The sequence below is a fragment of the Zingiber officinale genome, chromosome 1B, assembly GCF_018446385.1.
Source record: "Zingiber officinale cultivar Zhangliang chromosome 1B, Zo_v1.1, whole genome shotgun sequence".
Classification (NCBI taxonomy): Eukaryota; Viridiplantae; Streptophyta; class Magnoliopsida; order Zingiberales; family Zingiberaceae; genus Zingiber; species Zingiber officinale.
This window is the reverse complement of record NC_055986.1, coordinates 19,939,503-19,961,967: the sequence shown is the minus strand read 5'-3', so window position 1 is coordinate 19,961,967 and position 22,465 is coordinate 19,939,503. Positions and strand designations below refer to the sequence as shown.

General features: G+C 34.6%; 2 long non-coding RNA genes across 2 annotated transcripts; both read left to right on the top strand.

Annotated features, from left to right (window-relative positions):
* Positions 1-3,314: 3,314 nt before the first annotated feature.
* LOC122052166 lies at positions 3,315-5,197 on the top strand. Its single transcript, XR_006131929.1, has 5 exons — positions 3,315-3,453; positions 3,522-3,613; positions 3,757-3,839; positions 3,923-4,012; positions 4,643-5,197. It is a non-coding gene; the product is annotated as an uncharacterized LOC122052166 (long non-coding RNA).
* A 252-nt stretch (positions 5,198-5,449) lies between these two features.
* On the top strand, positions 5,450-6,197 carry LOC122052172. Its single transcript, XR_006131930.1, has 2 exons — positions 5,450-5,680; positions 5,907-6,197. It is a non-coding gene; the product is annotated as an uncharacterized LOC122052172 (long non-coding RNA).
* Positions 6,198-22,465: the final 16,268 nt, after the last annotated feature.

Below are 22,465 nucleotides of genomic sequence, written 5' to 3'. Positions count from 1 at the left end.
AAATTAACCCGGCAGGGTAATTAGGATTAGTTAAAAAGAGACCAAGTTTAACTTGAATCATGGTACTGGTGAAATTTTTGGATGATAGTACGTTAGGGAAGCTTGGGCATCGCATGTCTAGAAAGATATGGCTTCGATCTGGTGCATTTGGCCAAGTGGAACTGACCGAAGCTACCCTTAAATGAATCCTAACCAGTTAGACCAAGATTTAGTTCTAAGTTCCGTGGATAGGACTATTCGGAAAACCTCGAAAGGTTGGTTACTTCTAATGATGTCCATGTGACTCACCAAGCTTAGAAGTTTATCCGAAGAATGCCTATTTGTGGAAACCAAAACTAAATCTGAATCTAACACACGTTAAACCAAAACTCCATAATTAAAAATCCAATTTCATCTCACGAAATCATAGGATTCCCTGATTGAAAATATAGATCGGGTGAGATGAATAAGGTTTCAAAATTTTAATTTTAAACTTAAAAATTAATTTCAAATTTTTAATTTCAAACTTAAAAATTAATTTTAAAATTTTAATTTTAAACTTAAAAATTAATTTCAAAATTTTAATTTCAAACTTAAAAATTAATTTCAAAATTTTAATTTTAAACTTAAAAATTAATTTCAAAATTTTTTAATTTTTAAGTTTGAAATTAATTTCAAAATTTTAATTTTAAACTTAAAAATTAATTTCAAACTTAAAAATTAATTTCAAAATTTTAATTTTAAACTTAAAAATTAATTTCAAAATTTTAATTTTAAACTTAAAAATTAATTTCAAAATTTTAATTTTAAACTTAAAAATTATTTTCAAATTTTTAATTTTAAACTTAAAAATCAATTTCAATATTTTAATTTTAAACTTAATTTCAAAATTTAAATTTTAAAATTAATTTCAAAATTTAAATTTTAAACTTAAAAAAAAATTAATTTCAAAATTTTAATTTTAAACTTAAAAATTAATTTCAAAATTTTAATTTTAAACTTAAAATTATTTTCAAAATTTTAATTTTAAACTTAAAAATTAATTTCAAAATTTTAATTTTAAACTTAAAAATTAATTTCAAAATTTTAATTTTAAACTTAAAAATTATTTTCAAAATTTTAATTTTAAACTTAAAAAAATTAATTTCAAAATTTTAATTTTAAACTTAAAAATTATTTTCAAAATTTTAATTTTAAACTTAAAAATTAATTTCAAAATTTTAATTTTAAACTTAAAAATTATTTTCAAAATTTTAATTTTAAACTTAAAAATTAATTTCAAAATTCTAATTTTAAACTTAAAAATTAATTTCAAAATTCTAATTTTAAACTTAAAAATTAAGTTCAAAATTCTAATGTTAAACTTAAAAATTAATTTCAAAATTTTAAAACTTAAAAATTAATTTAAAAATTTTAATTTTAACTTAAAAATTAATTTCAAAATGTTAATTTTAAACTTAAAAATTAATTTCAAAATTTTAATTTTAACTTAAAAATTAATTTCAAAATTTTAATTTTAAACTTAAAAATTATTTTAAACTTAAAAATTATTTTCAAAATTTTTAACTTAAAAAATTATTTTCAAGATTTTTAAACTTAAAAATTATTTTTCAAAACTTTAAACTTAAATAATGCATGCTCAAAAGACTAATTTAAATCCTACTTACTGTAGGAAACCAAGTGGATTTTGGACAGTGGTTGCTCCAAACATATGACTGGAGATCACACCAAGTTCACTCAACTCACTTACAAAAGCCTAGGAACAGTTGCCTTTGGAAACAACGGCAAACTCAAGGTAATTGGTATAGGTAATATTGAGTTAAAATTATACTTTATAATTACAAATGTCTTACTTGTTGAAAACTTTAAATATAATCTTCTAAGTATAAGTCAATTGTGTGATACTAGGTATAAGGTCAAATTTCTATCTACAGAATGTTTAATCAAACATCTAGATAATCCTACCATAAGCCTAAAAGGTTTTAGAAAAGACAACATCTATGTCATCAACTTAACCATTTCTTCCATTAAGTGTTATTTAACACAAAAAGAAGAAACTTGGTTATGGCATAGGAGGATGTCTCACACCAACTTTAGAAATATAAGTAAACTAAATGAACTTGTAAAAGGCTTACCAAAGTTACCTAACTTAGATTCAATGTAATGCTTGTCAACAAGGCAAACAAACTAAATCAACCCACAAACAAACAAATCAACCACAAACTAACTCAATCTTAGAACTTCTACATTTAGACCTTTTTGACTCCCATGGAGTCAAATCCATAAATGGAAACTTATATTGTTTAGTAATTATAGACGATTATTCTAGGTTTACTTGGGTAAAATTCTTAAAACATAAAGATGAAACTTTTGAAATTTTTACAAATTTTTGCAAACAGATTGAAAACGAAAAAGATATTAAAATTAAAAGAATTAGGAGTGACAATGGGGGAGAGTTTAAAAATCACAACTTTAACAGTTTTTGTCTAGAAAATGGTTACCATCATGAGTTCTCATGTCCTAAAACCCCCCAACAAAATGGAATTGTAGAAAGAAAAAATAGAACCTTACTTGAAGCTTCTAGGACAATGTTAAATGAGTATAACCTACCTAAATACTTTTGGGCAGAAGCCGGTAGTACAGCATGCTATGTACAGAACAGAACAACAATAAACAAAACTCATAACAAAACCTTCTTCGAAATGTTCTATAATAAACAACCAAACATAAAATACTTTAAGGTATTTGGGTGCCCAGTTTTTATCTTAAATACAAGAGAACACTTAGGAAAATTCACCTCTAAAATTGAAAATGAAACTTTTGTAGGATATTCCTTAAATAGTAGAGGCTACAGAATTTATAATAAGGTTACCTTAAAAATTGAAGAAACTACTAATGTAAAATTTAAAGAAACTACACAAGACATAGAACCTACACAACCACCTGAGTTTGTTCCAGAAACCAACCAAACTCTAAGTCATGAAGAAGAGGAACAACATCAAGAGAATCAACCTCCTAAAACAATAAGGGTAAACCCAAACCATCCAACTGATCAAATAATTGGTGACCCAGACTTAAGAGTTCTGTAATATATGCGAATTTATTTTTAGGGTTATCGTGGAATAACCTTAGGAAAATTTTAAAGAATTTTTAGGAAATTTTCTGGAGTTAAACGGAGTCCGTATGACTCGTTTTGAGGGATATATCGATAGGGTTAGATGGAGACAGGTTTGGAATACCCAAATTAAGTGGGAATTGATTAAGGTTAAACTTAGGTTTTAATTAAGCTAATCTAAGGTTGGGATTAACCTCAATATAAAGCGCCGAAGCCTTCTTTTTCCCCCCCCCGACTCTCTTCTTTGTTCGTTCTCTGCCGCTCGCGACTTCGGACTTCACGCGGTCGAAACCGGTGACATCTTCTTCTCTCGGTGGCGCCGGCGAGGAGCGGACTTAGGAGTGTTGAGAGGAAGAGAGGTTAGTGACAGCCGAACCCTCTTTCTTCCCGATTCCTTCCTCCCTTCTCTGATCTCGGTGAACAACAGCGATGGAGCTCGGTTTGGGGATTTCGCCGGTTGCCGGGAAGGAACCAAGGGCATCGGCGTTGGATCTGGGCATCGACAACCGGTGGTGTGAGGTAACGCCCATTATTTCCTTCCGATTTCCCTGTTTTGTTCGTCGGCAAGAACAAGTCGAGCCCTAACTTCGATCTCGGAGGTAAGGGTTTGGTTTTGGTTGTGAATTCGAACTCTGATCTTCTTCTGTTTTTTATTCGGGTAGGTTTTGGCTGTGAATCAAGGTTTCCGATCCCTTCTCTGTTCGTTAGCAAGAAACAGGACCGAGCCCTAATTGAAGGATTGGAGGTAAGGGGGTTGTTCCCTGCCTTGAATTTGGGTTCTGATTCTTCCTATGGTATTGATTCGAGTGGTTTCGATTCTGTGGACAGAGGTGATGTGGTGATTCCGGCCACCACAGATTGATTGGATTAGTTCTTCCACCGGAGTTGTGATCATCTCCGGCGATAGAAGAAGTAGAGGTAAGGACATCGACTTCTTGTTGTTGTTAACAGATTGGGTGATGATTTCTAGCTGCTCTTATTTCTTGTTCTGTTGGTAGAAATTAGGAGTGATGTGCAATTCTTGTTCTTTCCTCATGATCGAACCCAAGTAGCATTAAAACCAGGGTAATGCTTGAAGCTGGATCCAGGACAGCAGCAGTAAGAAGTGTGTTGTTTAGGTGTTAGGAGTTCTAGTGTGCTGGTGCACTAGAATCTCTATGGCAATTGATCGGTTTTTGGTTAGCAGGAGTGAGAATTTCTGTGCTGGGTAGTTGAGGGTGGAGCATATGGTTTAACCAGAATCTGCAACATGTTAGGTAACGTGTAGGATTGCTTTCTGTTAGGTGTTTGTGGGAACCTACGGTTTAATCAAAATCTGAAATGGTTTTGGTGAGGTTTAGGTTGGTTTCTGTTAGGGGTGTGAAAGGGTTAAGGGGGATTTAATTCTTGAAGGAGTTAAGCTAAGTAGAAAGTTAAACTAACTTTATCAGTGGAAGGAGTAGTAATTATAGCTAGCTACTATTGTAGAATTGGTTATTTGTTCATAGGTGATTCATTTATGTGTAGTATATGTATATGTATATTACATGAACTGTATGTGTGATACAGGACCTTGATTTATACGAGCAGCGTGACGTGGGGTGGTTCTGTTGATTGCGGGATATATCGAGGCGGGTATTTCTTCCTTAAGTTCTATTTAGTTCTTTGAACTTTAAAAGCATGGTTATATTTGGACAAGTAGGTTGCATTCCTTAAATCAGATTATTTGTTGTTTTCCTGCTTGTCACTTTTGCTTGATCTTTGATATAATCTGGGTTGATTCTTTACAGTCTCTATTCTTGTTATCTGTGACTCTATTGTTCATACACATGTAGAGTGTTGTAGGGATGACTGTATTGGGTATTTGTGGTCTATACCTGTCTAGGTTGTGATTGGTACGTGTTATGGGTTGTACATGATTAACATTCCATTTGCATAGTGGTATGTGTAGTTACGTTGGTTATGGGTATTGGAGGTGTTTATGAGGGTTGAGGTTGTGGCATGGATGATGATTATATATATATATATATATCATGTTCATCATTCATTGCATCTGATGACCGTTGTCTCCCTTGTGGTTGAGAGAGTCATCAGTTGGTTTGGTTTAGCGCGCACCTTCGGCCACTCATGGGTAGTGGTAGCTGGAGCATTTGCCGCTTGTCCTGTTGTGCCACCCGGTCACTAGGTTTTTGTGAGATCCGGCGTTGTGAGCAGTCAGGGACCCTGATGCTATGTAGTTAGACAGCTACTAGCGGACTGTCCGCCTCGACCACTCTATTATGGGCTGGAGGGTAGTACAGCCTCTCGGCCATACAGGGGTCGTGGTGTCTAGAGAGGTGGCGGGGTGACCATGGAGCATGCATGCACTTTTGCACGGTGCATCTGTGGGGATATTTTTGCATACATGCTTACTAGATATTAGTCGCATGTGATTGTGTATTGTTGCATTTGATTGAGCTATGCATGCTGCATATGGATGTCATGTCGCATACATGTCATTTACTTTACATATATTTGCAGCCGTATATGTATTGCACAGGTGTCGGGAGTATGTTGTTGACTCGGTGGGTTTACGGATCATGGTAGCAGGGTATTGGTTCTGTTCGGGTATGTACATTTATGTTATGTGCATTTATTATGTCAGGTATGTTCATGCACAGTTATTTTATCAGATATGGATAGATGAGTTATGTTATGATAGCATATTCTTATTCTTTACTTATGGAGACTGTATTCTTTGATTCCTATCTCATTATGTAGACCATGCTTTATCCTGTCTGTATCCGCTGAGTTCCCTGTACTCACTACCCCGTCTATATTATGTTGTTTTCAGGCAGTAGGTAGATGATATGGAGATGCTTGGAGTATGCTGCTGGCCGGTCCCCTTTCCCACGTCATATCCGAGGACCTTTGTCGATTTTGTTTCTCTTTTCTTACACTTCGTATTTGTTGGATTTAGAGTTGTGAGAACGAATTGTGTTTTTGATATGTGTGTTGTGGACTTGTATCTATGATGTGTTTCGTGGACTTTTGTATTTGTGGGTTTTCTCTTCGCCGTTCCGTTGTGTTTTGACATGGCCGCGTGGGCTATATATTAGTCGTATGCTTGTTTTCATTTCTTTTATCCAGCCGTGTAGGCTGTGGATTTTTAACTGCGTGGTTGTGTTTCATTTTGTGCACATATATTCCAGCCGCTTGTGGCTGATGTATTTTGCTTGTATGTGAGGTTCAGATTGTCACCGATACAGGGGAGATGCTGCCGAAATTTTTCGGTAGAGACTCACCCGGGGCGTGACAAGTTCAAACTAGATCATCTTTTAGAAACCTAAGTCAAATTTCATTAATTTCAAAAATTGAACCCAAAACTGTGGAAGAATCCCTACTAGACCCAGATTGGATTATAGCTATGCAAGAAGAACTAGCCCAATTTGAGCATAATGAGGTCTGGGACCTAGTCCCACCACCTAAGAATAAGAAAATAATAGAAACAAAATGGGTATTCAGAAACAAACTAAGTGAAACTGGGGAAATTACTAGAAATAAGGCTAGGCTGGTTGCCAAAGGATTTAGTCAAGTTGAAGGACTTGACTATGATGAAACATACCAGATTAGAATCCATTAGAATGTTACTAAGTTATGCAGCCCATAAGGGATTCAAACTATACCAAATGGATGTTAAGTCTGCCTTTCTTAATGGACTAATCAAAGAAGAAATTTATGTAGGTCGCCTCCTGGGTTTGAAAGTCTAGAACACCCTGATTATGTGTTTAAATTAAAGAAAGCCCTATATGGACTTAAACAAGCACCCAGGGCGTGGTATGAGAGGCTAACATCTTACCTAACATCTAAAGGATTCAAACAAGGTCAAATTGACCCAACCTTGTTTGTTAAATCATTAAATACAAACATATTTATTGCACAAATATACGTGGATGACATAATATTTGGCTTAACAAATTCAGAATTTTTAGAAGAATTTATTAATCTAATGGAAAAAGAATTTGAAATGAGCTTAGTGGGAAAACTAACATATTTCTTAGGATTACAAATCAAACAGACAAATGAAGGAAACTATATTTCTCAACATAAATACACCAAAGAATTACTTAAAAAATTCGGAATGGAAAATACAAAAGAAATAAAAACCCCGATGGCAGTAAACACAATCTTAGATAGTGACCCAAATGGAAAACCAATTGATTTAAAACATTATAGAAGTGCAATAGGTAGCCTACTGTACTTAAGTCGACCCGATATTTTATTTGCGGTTAGTATGTGTGCTAGATACCAAACTTGTCTTAAGGAATCCCATTTGACACGGGTTAAAAGAATTTTAGATATCTTAAAGGAACAACAAATGTAGGAATCGGTATCCTAGGACAAATAATTTTGAACTAATAGGGTATTCTGACTCAGATTTGGACGCAAAAGCACAAGTGGTGGATGCCAATTATTAGGTTCATCACTTGTTAGCTGGCAGAAAGCAACATTGTGTTGCTCATCTCAACTGTTGTCGATATACATACATTAAAAGAATGTGACTTAGAATATAATGATGATGCATACTCTAAAAGATTTCAACTTAAATATCACAAATGTAAAAGTATTAATTGATAATATAAGTTCAATTAACTTAACCAAGAATCCTGTGCATCATTCAAGAACCAAACATATTGAAATTAGACACCACTTCATCAGGGATCATGTTACTAAAGGCGATATTGAACTCAAGTACATTGAGTCCAAATCAAATTTAGCTGACATTTTCACAAAACCACTCCCTGAAAGTGAATTTAGCAACTTACGACGAAAATTAGGGATGTGCTCAATAGACTAGGATCTTTCAAAAATACTTTCAAAATAGGTTTTATCAAATTATAGGTTAAACTTGTTTGTTTTCAAAACTTTCCATTTTTAGATTTTCAAAAACAGTTTTGGCCTTAGACTAGTTTTTGAATCCTTAGAAAGCATGTACCCATAGGACTAGTTTTTGAGCATCTCACCAACACCTTAGGTTTACCTTGCTTGTGTTTGACAAACATAGAAAGGGGTGAGATGCATAGGCCAACTGTCTGGACTTAAGATGCTTATTTCAGTGCATCAGCATAAGTCTGGACGTTAAATACAAATCAGACAGTAATCAGATCAAAGATCCTCAGTCAAGTCATACACTGACCTTAATCTGACTAACCAAGTGAAAGCTACTATCTTCTGATAGTTAGTTAGTACCTAATTGGTTAGATAGCTGGTTAAAGATACGTGTCAAGTTCAGGGGGAGAAATTAATGTATGTTTGAAAAATGTTTTTTTTACATCTATGTTAAAACTAACTTATTTTTAAAACACCAGTTTTCAAAAAGTTAAATTTAACTAAGTTTAAATCCCACCTAATTTTTAAACCTGATTTTAAAAGTTGAATATTGCAAATTTAAACTTATTCAGTTTTGTAACATATGCTTGAAAATTCAACTTTCCAAACTTAGCTTTTATCAAATTAGCCTTAAAACTTTATTTTGGCAAAAATTTTACTTCTTGAAAAATTATTCTTACTTGCTCAATTTTTTTTTAAAAATTGAAGTTGAAAATTTACCTTGTTGAAAAGTAAATGTTATTTAAACATGCAAAGTAAATTTGAAAACCTGATTTGAAAATCTTTACACACTTATGAAAACTTGATTAACTCTATACTTTTCAAAATTTAACTTGTCTCCCCCAAGTCAATTTGGTTATTTTTTTTTGTGTTAAAAAAAATTTAAATCAAAGTATATTGCAAAATCTGATTACTTTTTGCAGTAACTCAACACTATGATTGTTTACCTTTGCTTATTTTTGATGAATGCCAAAGGGGGAGGAGGGTTAGGTGGTTAAGTTAGCTAAACCAATTTGAAAACACAAACTAACTTTAAAACCACATAAATGCATGATGTTTCTTGCATATGTTTTCACTAACTTAACCAGGTTGTCATTCCATCAAAAAGGGGGAGATTGTTGGTGCGGTTAGCACTAACGATTTAACCCAGGTTTTGATGAATGACAAATAGGTTAAGTTAGTCTTGTTGTTGTCTGACACTTTGATCAAGTGTGCAGGAGAAGTCGAAGACAGTTGGCATGAGATGTCAAGAAGTCCAAGCGGATCATAGACGATTGGACTCTTGGCTAAGACGAAGTCCAAATGGGTCAAGTTGACCGGATACTTAACAATGGTGGAAGTCCAAACGGGTCATAGAGAACCGTCTGGCAGGTAAGTGAGGTAAGTCACTGGAGGGGAGTGACTGTGAGGACGCGTTCCCGGGAAGGGGACATTAGGCGTCGATCCGGCTTAGGTCCATTTCGGATATCTAAGTCGAGATCGTGACTAGATTCCGGTCTCGGAAAGACGGAATCTAAGTCATACTCTTTTATGTTGAACTTTAAACTGTGCTAACAATCTGTTTTACAGGATACAATATTTGCCTCGGACTAACTTTGTTTTGCAGGAAAAGGATTTTCTGAAAAAAGGTGGTCGAATTCTATCCAGCCGAGTCGTCGCCACGTGGAGCATCATGGTTTGTGCAGCTACGTCACATTCCAGGCGCCTGGAACAGCATATAAAAGAAGCCCCAGACAGGAGCTTCAGAACAATCAATTTTTACTGAGAACTCTTCTACTGCTGGTCTTGCTGCTCGACGTTCAAGTGCGACGTCAACAACGCTCTGACAAAAGTGCTCCTCCGGTTTTTATTTAATTTTCTTTGTCGGTATTGCTTTATTGTCACTAGCATTTCCTGTACTTATTCTGTAATTATATTTCGACTTGTTAGTGATTGCCCAACGAAAGTGGTCAAGGACCACGGGCCTTCGAGTAGGAGTCGTCACAGGCTCCGAACGAAGTAAAAACATCTGTGTCTATTTTATTTTTCCGCTGCGTTTATACTCATCTTTTTCGAATCGATATTCACCCCCCCCTCTATCGAATCTAACGGTCCTACAGTCATGTGTTCTGCAATTTCCTTTGATGCATACAATCTTTGTAACCTAGGAGTTAAAGGTAAATAAAACAACTGGCTGTGTGATTTACGTCGTTGTTGACTCCTTCTGGTTGTCTTATACCTATCTTGATTACAGAATTTACAAACCTCTACATCTGCATCATCTCCCCAATATAACATACAACCATCTCTGTAAACATCAATTCTTTTAATCGGAAGCCCTAAATCTTTCACCAGTTTTTTCATACTGTAAAAATCAATATGCAAATTGTGATCACGTGGCAATGTATCGTCAAACGCTTGAACAATATCATTAAAACAATCTTCCGACATATTATGATCTGCCTTTATATTTAATAGTCTGGAGGTGAGAGATAATTTAGTCTGACTGTCACAACCGGAATATAATGGTTCATTTGTGGCACTCAATACTTCTTGAAATTTGGAATATATTTCATCCAGACCTAGTACATCAGGCTCCTCTAACGGCAATGTATTAGTGGCAAACATTTGTTCACTTGTTGGAGGAAAACTAGAACTTGCACCAAACATCTCGGGAATATAATTCTGACAGCTTGCATCATTTACCATCCTCTGATATGGATTGAATTGTTCATAATAACTCTGATCCCCACTAGGAGAGGCTTGGAAATTCCATCCATAATCCTCATCAGATATGAACGGTTCGCCATGAATTGTCCAATTATAATAATTCAGAGTAAAACCAAATCTACAAAGATGTTTTTCAACTTTATCGGTGGGTAAAAATTTACCATTGTGACATTTTCTACACGAACACCTTATCTTCTTGCCATCCATATACATAACTTGAGGAGATGCAAAATTCAAAAATTACCTCAGGCCAGTGATAAACTCAGGAGTTAACCCCTGACGATTAGGCAAATTCTTGTTATACATCCAACTTCGCTCATTCTGTATTTTACCTGAATTCAGCTATTCAGTTAAACATTATTAAAAGTTACTACAGATAAATCTAATCATTGAAGATAAAACAACAAAGAACAGTTAATCAAAAAGAAGGAACGCAATTAATCAACTATAATATAATTATTTAAAGCTAACTTTATATACAAATCACTAAATGCATATTAATGAACTTAAGAATACCAATAAGAGGACAACAAATACAGTTGCCTTCAATTACACTGTGATCAAGCCAAAATGAGACTTGCACAAATTAAACAACATTATCAATTCATGCAGTAACTTCCCAATATTAAATAAAAGTTCAGAAGTCCCACGCCGACGGTTCCCGTGCCGCCGGGCAGGCAACACCTTGCGGCGGCCAGCCCGCGCCGCCAGGCAGCCCTGCGACGCGTTGAAGCCCGTGCCGTCGCCGAGAGAGGGAGATCCGAGACCAATGGGCTTACCAATCGAAAACCTTCCACTGCCGGAGATCAAGCGGTTGTCGCAGATCACGCCGTCGTCGGTCGGAGATGTGGCCGAAACCCTGGAAATCGCAGGTTGGAAGGGGGAACGGGGGAGAAAGGAAAGGGGAAGAAAATAAGAATCGGGGTGAGTTGTAGATCTAGGGTTATTAGCATCAAATATTTTTTGTTCCCAATTTCGTCCCTAAATTTGGGACGAATCCCTGGATTCATCCCAAAGTTTGGGATGAATCCTAGATTTGTCCCAAACTCTGGGACGAATTCAAGAATTCATCCCAGAATTTTTTTTTTTTAAAATAAAAGAGGGGAAAAATTAGAATGAATAAATACGGACCTAGAGACATCAGAATTTGATGAAACAAGTTTCTATGCGTTCGTATCATTGTCCTGATCTTAAATATATCCATAAAAATATTTTTGACCAAATATATTTATTTTGGAATTTTTTAATCCCAATTTGACCTAATTTGGTGTTAAAAATTTGAATCACAGAAAATATTAATTAAAAATTATGGATGATGACATATTTACGATTAGGTCAATGATACGAACGCATAGAAACTTGTTTCATGAAATTCCAATGTCTCTAGGTCAAGATATAAGCCTTCGGTGTATGATTTTATTTTTTAAAATTTATTTTCAGGTTTGGGACAAATCTCTGGATTCGTCCCAAAATTTAATTATTTAAAAAAAATTAGAACAAAATGGGACGTCTTAAATATGGACCTAGAGACATCGAAATTTGATGAAACAAGTTTCTATGCATTCGTATTATTACCCTGATCGTAAATATATCCATAAAAATATTTTTTGGCCAAATATATTTATTTTTGGAATTTTTTAATCCCAATTTGACCTAATTTGGTGTTAACAATTTGAATCACTGAAAATATTAATTAAAAATTATGGATGATGATATATTTACGATCAGGTCAATGATACGAACGCATAAAACTTGTTTCATGAAATTCTAATGTCTCTAGGTCAAGAAATAAGCCTTCGGTGTTTGATTTTATTTTTTAAAATTTATTTTCAGGTTTGGGACGAATCCAGAGATTCGTCCCAAAAATTTAATTATTTATAAAAAATTAGAACAAAATGGGGCGCCTTAAATACTGACCTAGAGACATCGGAATTTGATTAAATAAGTTTCTATGCGTTCGTATCATTGTCCTGATCATAAATATACCCATAAAATTATTTTTGACCTAATATATTTATTTTTGGATTTTTTTTAATCCCAATTTGACCTAATTTGGTGTTAAAAATATGAATCACTGAAAATATTAATTAAAAATTATGGATGATGACATATTTATGATCAGGTCAATGATGCGAACGCATAGAAACTTGTTTCATTAAATTCTGATGTCTTTAAATCCATATTTAAGCTTTCGGACACTAATTTACAACCATTCGCTGCATAACACCTTTTTAGTTAGTAGGAACTTATATATATTTTAAAAAATATCTATCAAGATACATTGGAATTTGATGAAACAAGTTTATATGAATTTGTATCGTTGTCCTGATCGTAAATATATCCATAAAAATAATTTTGACCAAATATATTTATTTTTGGATTTTTTTAATCCCAATTTGACCTAATTTGGTGTTAAAAATTTGTATCACTGAAAATATTAATTAAAAATTATGGATGATGACATATTTACAATCAAGTCAACAATACGAATGCATAGTAACTTGTTTCATAAAATTCTGATGTCTCTAGGTTAAGATAATAAGCCTTCGGTGTTTGATTTTATTTTTTCAAAATTATTTTCAGTTTTGGGACGAATCAAGGATTCGTCCCAAATTTAGGACGAATCCAGAAATTCGTCCCAAAAATTAAATTATTTAAAAAAACAAAATGGGACGCCTTAAATACGGACCTAGAGATATAGGAATTTGATGAAACAAGTTTCTATACGTTCGTATCATTGTCTTGATCGTAAATATATCCATAAAAATATTTTTGACCAAATATATTTATTTTTAGAATTTTTTAATCCCAATTTGACCTAATTTGGTGTTGAAAATTTGAATCACTGAAAATATTAATTAAAAATTATGGATGATGACATATTTACGATCAGGTCAACGATGCCAACACATAGAAACTTGTTTCATTAAATTTCAATGTCTCTAGGTCAAGATATAAGCCTTCGGTGTTTGATTGTCTTTTTTTTTAAAAAATAATTTTATTTTTGGGACGAATTCTGGATTCGTCCCAGAATTTGGGACAAATCCTGGATTCGTCCCAGAATTTGGGACGAATCCTGGATTCGTCCCAGAATTTGGGACGAATCCTGGATTCGTCCCAGAATTTGGGACGAATCCTGGATTCGTCCCAGAATTTGGGACGAATCCAGGATTTGTCCCTAAATTTGGGGCGAATTCTAGATTCGTTCTAGAATTCGGGATGAATTTAGCAACGAATTTTTTTCCTGTTGCAAACTTGAAATGAAATTTTTTGTTGCAAAATTTGTTGGTTATTTGGGTCGAAATTTATTTTCGTTGGTAAAGTTGTCCCAATCTTGGGACGATAATTTTCGTTCCAAACTTTTGTCCCCAAATGTGTGTTTTTTTGTAGTGACACATACAAAAATATAATCCACACATACATCATATAACAATCACATACAAACAATCACACTTATAACATCCACACATAAAAATAAAATCCATACATCTTAACAATTCATTCATTCTTCTTCATACAAACATATAAGGACAAATAAATTAACATTTATATTATTAGAAACAATCAAAATCATCTAAAACAAACTAAACAGAACAATCCTGCAGAATACAAATATAAATATTTATATATAAATCCAAGTTTACAGAATACATACCATAATAGAAAATACTCTAAATAATACAATAACACAAGATAATAAAGAAAATCTTGTCGAAAGACAAATATCAAATGATCATGATCGATGTATAAATAAATATTTTTGCATATATGTATAACGAATTTTATTTGTAATAAAATAATACATTAACAAAAATGAACATATGATGATATGAAGAGCCAATATGTAAATAGAACCGAACATGACTCCTGAAACATATAGTAATAAAATATTTAGAAATGAGCATATTATAATATCAAAACGGAATAAATATATTACCACGGTCTATATATGATAAATAAAAAACTAAAGTGTAGTTGAACATACCTCAGAAAAAGATAATCATCACTGTTTGATGGATCTTGAGTCTCTTGCGACTCAAAACTATGTGATACCTGAGTGAAAATAGCCACGATCACTCGCATCTGAGCCATGAGAGCTTCATAACTCTTGTCACGTTCAGCTCTCTTCTTCTCCTCATCAGCTCTACACTGATCCATATCGGCCTTCCTTTGATCCATTGATTTCAATTGAGTGAGCAGTTCTTAATTTTCACGTCTTAAAGACTGCATCTCACTAGAAGAAGAGGAACTAGCACAGCCCATCGGATTCCTCAAACAATTAAATGCAACTTTAGCTTGAGAGCCAAGGCCGTAGAGGGTGGAGTTTTTTGTTCTTCCATCGACAACATCATAATAAATCTCATTTAGAGCGTCGGTGGATAGAGACTGTGACTCTCCCCCCTCTGCTGATGGTTAAGATGCCTGAGCCACCGTTGCTGTCATTTGTTGCTGTATAAAAAAAATATAATATCCAATTTAATCTTACATGTAGAGTCTGAGATCGAGAATCAACAAATGACTCATCCTTCTTCTCGTGGGTCTTGAGAAAGATCTTCATACATGTAGGCTGTCGGGCAAACTCACGTTCCTACATACAAAAGAATTTGGGATAAAATTATACAAGTTTGGTAATAAATACAAAATTTGTTACAAAGTATAACTTTAAATTATACTCACCAGATATATGGTATGCTCAACAATAGATTTGGATCTTGACGTATGATCAGCGATTCCGATGTTCGGGCCACTTGACTCTATATTTCTATTTATTTTTGCTTTTTCAGCATTTGCTTGCCACCTTTCTACAGCTCAGGTGGTCGTCCATGGACTCCATATCGCCTTAGAAACATATGCAGGCCTAGTGCCCTTCTTTCTCATATAATACATATGATCTCTGTACAGTTTGACACAGTAAGTATTCCATGTAACTTTAAATTCTTCTTCTTGCCCCTCCTCCCATGTATATATCTTTTCTGTAATTATAAGTTAAACATTTAGTTTAAATGATAACTATATTATAGAATACCAAATATATTAAATTTACTTACCATAAATTCATTATAATAAAATAGCTTCATCTTCTGGTTTGCATGTCTCCATGTAGTACTAGACACGCGAACTCGTTCATTGAACTTTCTAGTAATATATGTGACAACTCGATAGCCATCTGGAGTGAACCTGCATGAAATAATATTAAATTATGATAAATATATTATATATAAACTTGAATTATTAATAAAAAAAATACTTATGAGTCCCCGACAACTCTAAGGACCTTGTAGACATGGGGTGTTACAAGCTATTGTTCTGTCATAATGATATATGCAAAATAACATTGCAACACATCATAATTGTTGGTGCAGTTAGTACTAACGGTCTAACTCAAGTTTTGATGAATGACAAAAATAGGTTAAGTTAGTTTCATTGTTATCTAACACTCTGATCGAGTGTGCAGGTGAAACCCATACAGGTCGACGGGCTAACCAGATGTTTGGCACGAAGCCCAGCTAGGTCAACGAGTCGACCGGATAGTTGGCACGAAGTCCAAACGGGTCGACCGGATGTTTGGCACGGAGTCCAGCTAGGTCGACGGGATGACCGAATAGCTGACACGAAGTCCAGACGAGTCGACGGGCTGACCGGACGTCTGGCAGGTAAGTGAGGGTAAGTCACTGGAGGGGAGTGACTGTGAGGACATTTTCCCGGGAAGGGAACTTAGGCGCCGATCCAACTTAGAACCATTTCGGAACTCCAAGTTGAGATCTTGACTAAATTCCGGTCTCGGTGAGACAGAATCTAATTACTATTCTGCTTATATATAAATTGTGTTAACATTCTGTTTTGCATGATATAATTTATACTTGCCTCGGACTAATGTTTTCTTGCAGGAAGGAGATTGCTGGAAAACAAGGGTCTGAGCGCCCGGAGGTAAGTTTTATCCCTATCGTCGCCTCGCCACGTGGAGCTCGCTGACTGGCTCGGCTACGTCACATTCAGGGCACCCTGAAGGGATCCGGGCGCCCTGAACCTCCTATATAAAGAGGGTGAAGGCTGAAGCAAAGAATAACTAACGATCTGCTCTCCTATGCTCCTGTGACGCTGCCGAAGACTCTCCGACAAGTGTTATTTCTTTTTCTGTCTTTCTTTTCTCATTGTCGATTTTGTCTTCTCTAAATAATTCCTGCACTTAATTTGTAATAACTGTTCGAATTATTAGTGATTGCCCAACGAAAGCACTCAACGAGTGCGAGCCTTGGAGTATGAGTCGCCGAAGGCTCCGAACCAAGTAAATTGACCCTTGTTAGCATTGTTGTTGTTTTCACTTTTCCGCTGCTTACTCGTTTTAATTCGCTATTCCCCCCCCCCCCCCCCCCTAGTGAAAATCATCGATCCAACGATAATAAGGTTTAAAAACATGATAATATAAATACAAAATAATATGGAAGCATAACTTACATGATGAATAATAATATTAATACTTAATCATCATTAACATCTGACTAATCAACATTAACAATTTCTATGTCCTCATCACTAGATGAGCTTAGTTCAACTTCATCTTCACTATAGGACATCTCTCCATTATATATCTCTTCGTAAGTGATATTAATATCTACAAGTAATTGAGAAGTAGATTGGAGTTGTAAATCAATTAAATATCTCTCCACTTCATTATTCTGAAATGCATCATGGTTTTGAGGAGTGACTGTGTTCGACATCTCTATGGTCGAGCGAGACTTGATTCGACAAACAAATAACCATTCACTAGATTTTCTTCTCTTCGTAGGTATTCAAGATAGAAAACTTGACTCACTTGTATCTCGAAAATAAAATGCTCAAACTTGTTGAATCTTTTGTTTGCATTAACCTCAATTAAATTATAATTTGGATGCATTCTAGTACATATTCTTGGGGTCGGATCATACAATAAACATTTGAACAACACACACCTCTTTATTGGTAATACAGGATATTCAATTTCTATGATTTCTTCAAATCTACCATAGTAATCGAACTTAGTGTTATTTTTGTTCATATATCTTGTGACGCAAACACAAGAATTATAAGGTAATCTCTATGAATCTCGTTGTGCCATGTGAAATATAAAACCATTAACATAGTAACCAGAGTACACTTTTATTTTATGGAGTGGTCCTGATGCAATATTCATTATCTTATCATCTTGCACATTTAATATTATATGGTCTTTCACCTATAAAAATAGTTAACATATAAATTAGGACACTTCTTAATAGGCATGAACTAAAAAATTTCACAAATTCTCTAACCTACATATATTTGAAACCATAATGTAAATTCGGTCTCTAACTTTGCAGCTACCTCACTTGCACCAATTGATGGATTTTATAGATAGTGTTGGTATTCGTACAAGTTGGGAAAGGAGGTAATTATATTAATATTGGGATATCAAGAAAGATATTTAAGAATGAATAAATATTTAATTAGAGAAGTTAACTTACTTTTTGTATGGTTTGACCTCTTCACAGTTTAAGAGTAGTATGTTCTTGCAACATGGTATTCATCTTCGGTTAACCATCTAGAAAGCGATGCACCCATTGACTTACCAGAAAATTTAAAAATAGAAAGACTCGATGGGTCTATAGGCTGACGAGCATCATCAGAATTTCTAGGATATTTGCGATGTCTTGTTTGCACACTATCAATAAAATAATATGAGCAGAAAGAAGAAGCTTTTTCAACCAGATAAGTATAACATATTGACCCCTCAACTCTTGCTTTGTTACGAATATTATTTTTTAATTTTTTCAAAAACCGTTCGAATGGATGCATTCATCTATATTGGACAGGACCTGCTATTTGTACCTCGTATAGTAAATGCACTGATAGATGTTCCATTGAATAAAAAAAACTAGGTGGAAATATACGCTCCAGTTTACATAATATAAGAGGAATGTCTGTTTCTAGCTGAAGCATATCATCCATCATAATACACCTCACTGTCAAATATCTAAAAAGTAAACTCAATTCAGTGAGTGCTTGCCAAATATTTTGTAAAAGTAAATAATGGAAAGCTACAGGAATAAGTTTTTGCATGAATACATGACAATCATGACTTTTCATTCCAAGCATCTTTAATCTATTCATATCCATGCATCGAGCCATATTTGAGGCATGCCCATCTGGAAATTTGATTTCTTTCAACTAATTACATAAAGCTTGCTCACCATCTTTGTCCAATGTATAACAAGCTTTTAGAAATCTATTGGTTGTTTCATCCTGATGCAACTATAGTTTATTAACTAGTTCTTTTAATTATTCACGTTATTTTACAGTGTCTTTAGTTCTTCTAGGCACGTCCATCACAGTGTTAAAGATATTATCGAAGAATTTTTTCTCAATATGCATGACATCTAAATTATGTTGAATAAGTAGATACTTCCAATACGGTAACTCCCAAAAAATACTCCTTTTCTTTCAACCACACTTGCACATCATAATAATGTATTTATTTAACTCATTGGAACCATATTGAGATACTGGTAAAAATTCATAACTATTTATTTGCTCAATGATTTCTTCACCTGAAACATAGATTGGAGGAGGTTTTCTTACTACAATATTTTTTAGAAAATTTTTTCTATTTTGCCTAAAAGAGTGATCAAGTGGTAAAAATTTACGGTGATTATCAAACCAAGATACTTTCCCACTGTAAGGTAATGAAAATGCATCAGACTCTATCATACAGTATGGACATGCTAATTTACCAGCCGTGCTCCATCCCGACAACATTGAGAATGCTGAAAAATCACTGATTATTTATAATAATGCAACACACAATCTAAAATTAGTTTTACTTGCAACATCATAAGTCACTGACTTTACATTCCATAATTTATTCAACTCGACAACCAGAGGTTGCAAGAAAACATCTATCTTCTGTTTGGTATTTGTTAGACCAGAAATAAGTACTATAAGGAACATAAATTCATCTTTCATACACATCTATGGCGGTAAATTGTATAGTGTTAATATAACTGGCTAAGATGAATATTGTTGCCCTGACTGACCAAATGACTGAAATCCATCTGCGGAAAGTTCCAATCTCATATTACGTGGCTTCATTGCAAAAGAGGGAAATAAAGCATCAAGATGTTTCCATACAAGGAAATCACAAGGATGACACATTATACCTCCATCATGTTCATGCTCATGGTACCACATAATGTGGCAAGTTGTAGCAGCAGATGCATACAAACGTTGAAGTCTAGCAGTTAACGAAAAATAATACATCACATTCTAAGTAATTTTTATCTTCTTCAACCCTAGTATGCGAGTAGCATGCTTATAACGAGGGTGTGTACAAATTTTATATTCACTCAAATCATTGTCTTCATTCCAAAATATCATGCAGTTGTTTATATAGCAATCAATCTTCTCTACAGGTAAATCTAAACTTTTAACCAATTTCTTTGTATTGTAAAAAGTATCAATAATTATATTATTAGCAGAAAGCAATTCTGACATCAATTGATATATATCATCGTAACATCTTTATGAAAAATGATGTTATACTTTCATATTTAATAACCTTATAGCAGCTGATAACTGAGAATGACCAGAGGGAATACCTTCTCACATTTTTCTTTCACTAGCCTTTAATATTCATATAATTGTTGATATTCAGGTGTTGGTGTTTCATCTATATTGGAATACTCAACTGCAGCATTCATCGCATCGTGAACCATTGATTGTATTGCAATATCATTAGTTGATGATTCATGAGAAGTAAAAGTTGTGGTAGATGACGAACCACCAGAAGGCTCAATTGATTCATACAAATAAGACTCTCCGTGACAATATTAATTAAAGTAATTTGTTACAAAACTATTTCTACATATGTGTACTTTCACGGTATCTTTTGTTGGAGCAATCCCAATGGTCCGTGCGACCATGTGTTTTGGTGTTTGGGCAAAAAGTTTAAGTTAGGTTTACCCTTGTATTTGATATGTGTAATTGAGTATGCAGGGTTGCAGGATACACATATGACTCAGCTTGATGGCTTTGGGTCCGATGAAGGATGGAGCATCCGAGGGACCGTGGACAAGGCAGCAACGCCAAGGGCTGAGGGAAGCGACTTCGAGGCATACGCGAAGGATGACATTGGGGGCGAGCTGCGAGATTGGATGCATCCGAGGGACGAGAGCCAAAGGAAGTAGGCTTAAAGGTACGAGTGCATGAGAGATTGTACTCAGAGAAAAATCCTGAGAGGGCACTGTAGTAGTTAGCCGGGGGGGGGGGGGGTTACTGTAGCAGTCGACTGGTGCACTGTAGCAGCTAACTGGTGCATTGTAGCATTCGACTAGTGCACTGTAGCAGTCGACTAGTAGAGAGTCGTTGGGCTGGCACCGGTCGACTGGTGCAAGGACCAGTCGACTGGTAACAGTAAAACAGCAGGGTTATTTTCTTCCAAGCTCTATAAGAAGGAACTTCTTATGGCCGACCAAGGTGACAAAATTAGACTTGGTTAAAGCCTAATTAGTAGTCACCAAAGTGCTCAAGGTTCTCTTGTGTCGAAGTGTTCTTGGTTGGTGTTGTGGTGAGGTTTCTCCACCCACAAGGAGTTGCTTGAGTAGCCAGAGTTTGTCGGGGGCTAATCCACTGAAGGATCGGGATCATCCACCTTACGGACAGCCGTGGAGTAGGAGCAAGTTATCTCCGAACCACGTTACATTGACGTGTATTGGTTTGCATTTTCTTTCTTTGTCTTTAGCTTTTGTATTCGTATTTTAGTTTTGTATTATTCCGCTGTGCAACTAACGAATATGTAGGAAGCGATCGATTTGGGGGTGCCTTCCATTCAACCCCCCTTCTAGCCGGCCACCGATCCCCTACATCTTCATCACGGAAGGATTTATTCTTACATTTCTTAAGATTACACGGACACCGTAACTCAACACCATTGATACATTCTGGATGACTCTTAGCAAAGTTCACAAACTCTTCAACTTCAGCAATAAAATCATCTCTAATAAATCCATTTTCTAATCGATTGTATATCCAAGTTTTGTTCATAGACATTTTCACCTAATACTAATAAATTGAGAATTAGAAATTAGCTTAGATTAACGTACTAACACAAAAAAAACAAAAGGTTATATTATATTACATATTAATATACGAACATAACATACATCTAAATTGAACCATACTAAATAATATAAAGTACAATTTACTAAATTATACTTGAAGATGTGTATGTCACCCGGAGAAGAGCAACAAATACTATCTATTTACAAAATAAAAATAATTTAGCTCGAAATTTATCAAAAAAAATAACAAGTACAAAGTAGGAACTACTGCTACCGACCGTCACAGGCCAGCACAGCAACATCCGACACATCCGTCAGCAAATTGTTGGTTACAGCTGGCATAACCACCATCATTCAGCACAGCAATGTCCGGTATAACCGGCACACCAGCGTTCGACATAGCGGCCGGCATGGCAGTCGGTAGGATTGTAAATGAACCAAGCATTCGTGAACAAGCTTGGTGTTTGGCTTGGTAAGAGCTTGTTTATGTTCGTTCAATGTACATAAGATTAATTAAACAAATAAACTTGAACAGCTCGTTAAGCTAAGCAAACAAACTTGAACACATATGTGTTCAGCTTGTTAATATTCGTGAACAACATTCATGAACAATGTTCGTAAACAATATTCATGAACAACGTTCATGAACGTTAACAATGTTCGTGAACAACATTCATGAACAATGTTCACGAACCATATTCATTAATAAAACTCTTTTCAATATACTAAATAAAAAATAAAA